This window comes from Charadrius vociferus, unplaced genomic scaffold (assembly GCF_000708025.1).
Source record: "Charadrius vociferus isolate BGI_N301 unplaced genomic scaffold, ASM70802v2 scaffold78, whole genome shotgun sequence".
Classification (NCBI taxonomy): domain Eukaryota; kingdom Metazoa; phylum Chordata; class Aves; order Charadriiformes; family Charadriidae; genus Charadrius; species Charadrius vociferus.
Window position 1 is genome coordinate 2,098,820 of NW_009649927.1, and position 6,000 is coordinate 2,104,819.

The following is a 6,000-nucleotide window of genomic DNA, read 5'->3' on the forward strand; positions in this document are numbered from 1 at the left end:
GGCTGTCGTTCTGGTGGGGAGGAGGGAGCCGAGCTGCTCCCACGGCTGCCCCTGACTTAACCCTGGCAGTTTGCAGAGAAGGAAGCAGAGATTTGGGTGCTTGTCTGGCCTCCAGCCTGCCCCTCTTTCTTCCCTGTCAAACCCACCTGTACTCCCGCATCAGTGTGAAGTAATCTAGCAACAGCAGGGCCCAGCTGAGGGGAAGGTGCTGCAAAGCAGTAATTAATTAGTCTAATTGAAACAAGGTTGTGCTTAATGGCCCGTGGATCTGTGGTGGTGGGCAGGGTTGACACAGCTGATGGTTATGTAGCTTAGTGTGTGCTGCATTCAGCTTGAGAGTCAAGGTATGTGCGACAGTCTTGCTGGGCTGTGGCTTGATCTCTGATAGCCTCTAAGTCCTTGTGTCTGTGGACGTCGAGAGGTCTCTGGGTTTTCTGGGCTTCACTGAAGCTAGTGGGATTTACTGAGCTACAGAACTTCCTGTCTCCCATCTATCCCAGGGGAAGGTATGAAGGCAGCTGGGTGTCTCCCCCAGTGTTCCCCTGCTGAGGGTTTTTTGTGACCTTGTTTTTCTGCTGTTTGTTTTAGGCTCTCAAAGCCTGGATTCAATCCTTTGAGTGCAGAAGTCCTTGAGGGGGTGTGTATGTTGGTGTGCACACACATATTTCTAGATGCACATGAAGCTGTGGGTCAGTATGTATAAACATATACTATGTCCATAGCTTTTTAAATCACTTTAAAGTTCTGAAAGGTCTTCTGCTACAACAGTGTAATGAATGAAAAATACTGTATTTGCCTGCAAGGTATCAAGTAATATCCTCTCAGCTGGACGTCTCATCAAAGGATAAGGTAATGTATTTATTCTCCTTTCCTAAGTTATGTCCTGCAATAGAAATAGTTACAGTTTATGCTTTGGTGCTTTGCCTCTTTAGAAATGCTATAAGCTCAAATGTTAAGAGGGTGAAATTTCTAGAGAGTGGGAAAGGTAGGACAGGGCATGGAAGAGGAAGAGTGAAAGAAGCATTAGCACTTCCTGGCTTGCTTGTGAGCGCAGAGGGAGGTGGTGCTTGCTAGCCGAAATGAGTGTGCTTGTATCTGCTTGAGTGGGCTTTGGGCTGGTGCCTGGGTCCACATGGGCTCCGTATTGAACCATGGTGGTTTCAGCTGATCGCTGCAGGGACCTAACTGCAGAGTCTGTTCTGTGCGTGAGCACAATAGAAAAACACATGTTAAAGCTCTTGTTTCTGTTCATTTCACCTTCACTAGTTCGGGACCTTGTACTAGCGGCAGATGTACAAGTCTTGACAAAAACGTTCCTTGTAGACTAAGCCTTTAAAGCACATGTGCTTCTACAAAGTGGGACTGGCAACCATCCAGCCCTTTTGGGGGTCATGTCAATATGTTTGTATGTTGTGTAGGAGAATGAATCTCAGTGGGATTGCTTAGGCGTTATTGCAATGCAAATATTGAATTATAATTACCCTAACAAGCGCAAAAATGCAATAGATGCTCTTTCACTTGAAATTAGAGCTCAACAGAGCTCCTCTCCTCAGCATGCCCCTCACGCAACCACTATAGCAGTACCAATCTTTCTGTGGAGAGAAGAGGGAAAATGAATATTCAACAATTGTTTTAGTTAAGCTGATGCTACTGTGGACCCTGTTCTTTCTATCTGGCTTATTCTTTGAAATGCAAATTTTTAAAGAGCAGAGAAATCGAGAGATGACAATCAATCTCTTTCTCCAGGGTAGGAGGAACTTTTGAAAAATAAATTTTTAAACCTTTGTTCTCTTTAAGATTATTTTTTTTCCTATGGAAACACTGATAATATTTGTGGGGGAAGGGTGTACAGAATTATGTATGTATCTGGAAACAAATCAATTCAACCAGGATCAGAGCAAGGTTTACAAGCGGTAGGACGACATCTAGTCTTTCCCCTATCACCTCTGTGACTGCTCAAAGTTACTTTACCTCTGAGAAACTCCAGCCAGCCACCCAAATGCTTCACCTTGTTGTCAGCCTAAGTAAGTGCACTTACAGTCTTGAGTTTAGTCCTTCCACTATTCTCTCCTTCCACGTTGCTGACCCAAATCTCTAGTAAAAAGTGGTGGTTTCTGCTCAGTGCTGTCTTTCCCTGTTTGGCCCGTCAGCAGTGGAGGGGAAGCCCAGACCCAGGGGCAGGGAGCCCTGCCAGCGTGCGTGGCCGGGGCAGCTTCACGCAGTTGGGCTGTGCATGGGGGAGCTGTGTTTGGGCACTGCCACCCACCCTGCCCAGTGTGGGCTCAGGCACCAAAGGCGGCATGGGCAAGCGCTTGGGTGTTTGCTGGCGGAGTGACCACACGTGGCCTCTCCTCTTCTGGCGCTGTGCTTGCCCTCTCTGTGCTGCCTGCCTGTGGAGCCTGTGGATAGCTGATGAGTACAGGCCAGCGTTTCGCCAATGTTTTTGGTTTTTTTTCGTCAGCCTCCTGAATGCATATTTTAGTTAAACTAGATTTGTGCACATCATCTCCTCTGTTCCTGGTTGTGTTGGGTTCGTGCAGCTCACCTGGCCTTGGTCTTCATTATCCCACAGTGAATAACCTTGCTCCATCAGAGGAGGTGCTTAACTGTTAGCAGCTTCTCGGTTTCAAAATGATTTGTGGTCATTTCTAGGAAGGCATTTTAAAAAAATGCATGCATGATGTTTTTTATTCTTTCTCTGATGAATACAAATCTTTGTTGTAGCTAAACTGAAAATCAACAGGTGCCTGAAAATGGATGTTTGCTGAACTCTTTGTTTGACTTGTCTTTCATAATCCTGGGGTGCTTTACCAAGAAGAAATACGTAAGAAAACTCAGTCCTTTTTCTCTTTCTGTCTTATTGGTTTACCCTTATCAGTGAACGTTGTTTTTTAAAACTGTGTGGCATCTGTTCTTACCTATAAACTTACAATAAAGAGGAAGAAGTCTATTCTTTTCTCATCCCAAAGATGTCAGGAGATGTCGATAAGATTACATAAAACATAATAATTGCACTTATTAGTACTGAGCTAATCAATATTAGAATGAATCTATCAGCTTTCAGTAATGTATTACACAGAGACTCGAATTTGTCACAATCTGGCTATTTTCTCCTCCTGAAAGCCAAAAGATGTGCAAGAGTTTTCTTTTAGAATGTATAGAAAAGAAGGTCAAAAATGGTGGTTAAAATGGTCTGTTTTTTCATCATCTGGACTAGCATTGCCTAGGGTAGTGTGATAAAGATTCATTAGTTGCTAATAATGTCTTGAGACTCTCTGTCTTGAAAAGAGATTCTCTGTTTATGGGAAAATGGCCGCTACAGCTGTGTGTGTGTGTGTGGAGGTGGCATTTGTAAGAGTTGCTATTGGTTCTAAGTGTTGGGGAGCAAGTTACTCTCCCACCCAAGGCCAGCCTGATGTAAAGCAAAATGTTTCTTAAAAAGGAAGTATTCCACAGTAGATTCTGAGTGTGATAACATTGGTACCGGAAAACAAATATATAGTCTGCTGCCGGTGAACAGGACCGAGCAGGAGTGAGGAGAGACATGTAGCTTCAGGTATCATGTCTGGCACAGATAACAGTGATGTTCTCTGAAGTGCTGTAGATCCAAGAGTATGTCATGACTGGTGCTAACAACATGGGAGAACAGGCCTCTTCAAACAAGACAGCCAAGCTTTATTGCAGGAGAATACAAACCCAAAAATCTTTAAATTTTTTCCCCCAAAAAATGAATTAATGAGGGGGAAGAAATGTAGGGAATTAGATGGCTGGTTTCTGGTGTGCATGTAGGCCACAAGTCTTGGTTATGCAATGTGAGTCGAACCATATTATTTTGCTAGAACATAAGGCAGAGTCGTGGAACGGGCTCTGGCCTTGTGACCTTGGTCAGGTTATATATTTCTGTTCCTCTAAAGCACAGCTTTATAGAAAAGAAAGGATTTGGAAAGGCAAGCGGAGACTTTGTTCTTATGAAGAAGTTTTTATTTCCAAAATGTCCCTTTTACAGCATCCAGAAGAAACCCTTAAACAGATGGCTGGAGTGTCCATCCATCTGCTGGGTGTACTGACACAGTAAGTGGGATCAAAGTGCTGAGGTGACTTGGTGAAGGCCAACGTGGTACTTGCAGCTGTAATCATCCATCTGCTCGGCCACCGAAAGGACGATTCGGCAGAGCCTGTATGTGTCTCTTGCTCCCCAGAAGCAGGGGATTGAAGGCTTTACCCGTCCCTGTCCTGTGCTTTCCCTCCTGCTACTTCCACTGGACAGAAGGATTTTCTGAACCATAAGAAAAGCATCGTGGAGTTTCCTCTTCCTCTCTGTGTTTCTGTTGTGTTTCTGACTTCACTTTTCCTTCCCTGATGGTGAGGCCCATTTAGACGTAAGCATGGCCTAGATATTGCACCACAGAAATCAAACCCAGAGCGACCCCCAAAACTTGTAGGCAAAAGCCAGCACAGAACTGGTGAACTAATAACAGTGGAAAGCAGGATTCTTGTTCTGTCGTTAAAACTGTGATTAAGGATTTCAGTCCAAATCTCTTTGGGCAATTATGCAGAAATTTACTTCATTCAGTCTATCACCCAGGACCTCCAGGCACACACCGGCAGCCAATTTGTAGTCTGTGCCAATTAGCATGCTAAAGTTTATCCTGTTAGAGATGCAGCCTGCCACCAGAGGAATGCAATGCCTCTCTAAATATATTTAACAGTGTTCCAAAGGAAACCCAGGGTACAGGGTTCATCTGCCATCCACCACTTGCCTTAAATTGTTTGAGAGATTACTGTACGTTTTATTCCCCGTGCTGGGGGGCCTATAGTGATCTAAGCCTCTTAAAGGTACATTTTTTTAAAAAAAGGAAAATAATAACAGGAGCTGCTGTTGGGAAATAAGTGTGAAGGCAATTATCTCCACATAAAAGCAAAGAGGTGTAGGACTGAAGTTTAAGCTAGGAGTGTGTGGTTGCAGTCGCTTTTCTATGGATTATATGTTCTTACAGCTACGGCTGCTGTGTTGCTGCTCCCCTGCCTATGGCTGCATGGGCTAAATCTGGGATTTGCAGCAGCGAGGGCCATCTCTTGGCCTCCAGAGCTGATTATTGTAAGTATCAATTTCGTATATGGCTACAGGGAAGTTTAAGAGATGGCTGAACTTTCAACTAACATACTCATCTACGTTACTGAAGATTTGAGACCAGGTCTTTGTTTTGCATATTCTTTTGGGAGACCGGGTGCCTTGCGTTCAAGTCAGCATCTTCTGTCAGGGGTGTGGGTGCTCCCTTACATAAGAAAATTCTGTCATTTTCTGCACAGTAACAACCTAGAAGAAAAAGACTTTCCCTAAAAACTATTTTCTGCCTTGACATACACAGAGCAAGGGGAAACATTTTTCCCTAGAGAGCTGAGAGTGTTAAGTCTCAACTACAACAGGGCTGCGTTCTGAGGAGATTTAAGTGCTGTCATAGTACAGTACCACTGTGACTATACTAAAGTAGGTGCTACAAAGCTGTATTAAATGCCCAATTATGGAAGGTATAACTAATTGTTTCAAGTCATTATGAAGTTCCTGCAGGACTTCCAAACTCTCCAAAATACACAACTAGTCTTAAAATCTTAAAGAGCTAATATTCTGGGATTTGTGGGGGGTTTGTGGTGTAGTTGTTTTTTGGTTGGTGGTTTTTGTTGTTTCTTTTGGGTTGTGTTTTTTTTTGTGTTTCTGTTTGTTCGGGGGTTTTTTATTAACCAGCTACAGAATGGCTGCAACAATTTTAATGGGAGTTAGTCACCTGTGAATTTCTACTCGTGTTACAGAAGAGAAGGAACATACATTTTCTCATCAGCACTTTGCAACGCCATTGGTTTCCCTTTCAGGCTTCAGGAGCTGTTTAAAAGCCTATGGGCATTCTACCAGCAGTTGTACGATGCTGGTAGTAAAAGTCACGTAAGCTTTAGTTTGGGTATACAGTGAGCAGCATCTAGAAAGATGTCATTCTTTCTACTTGG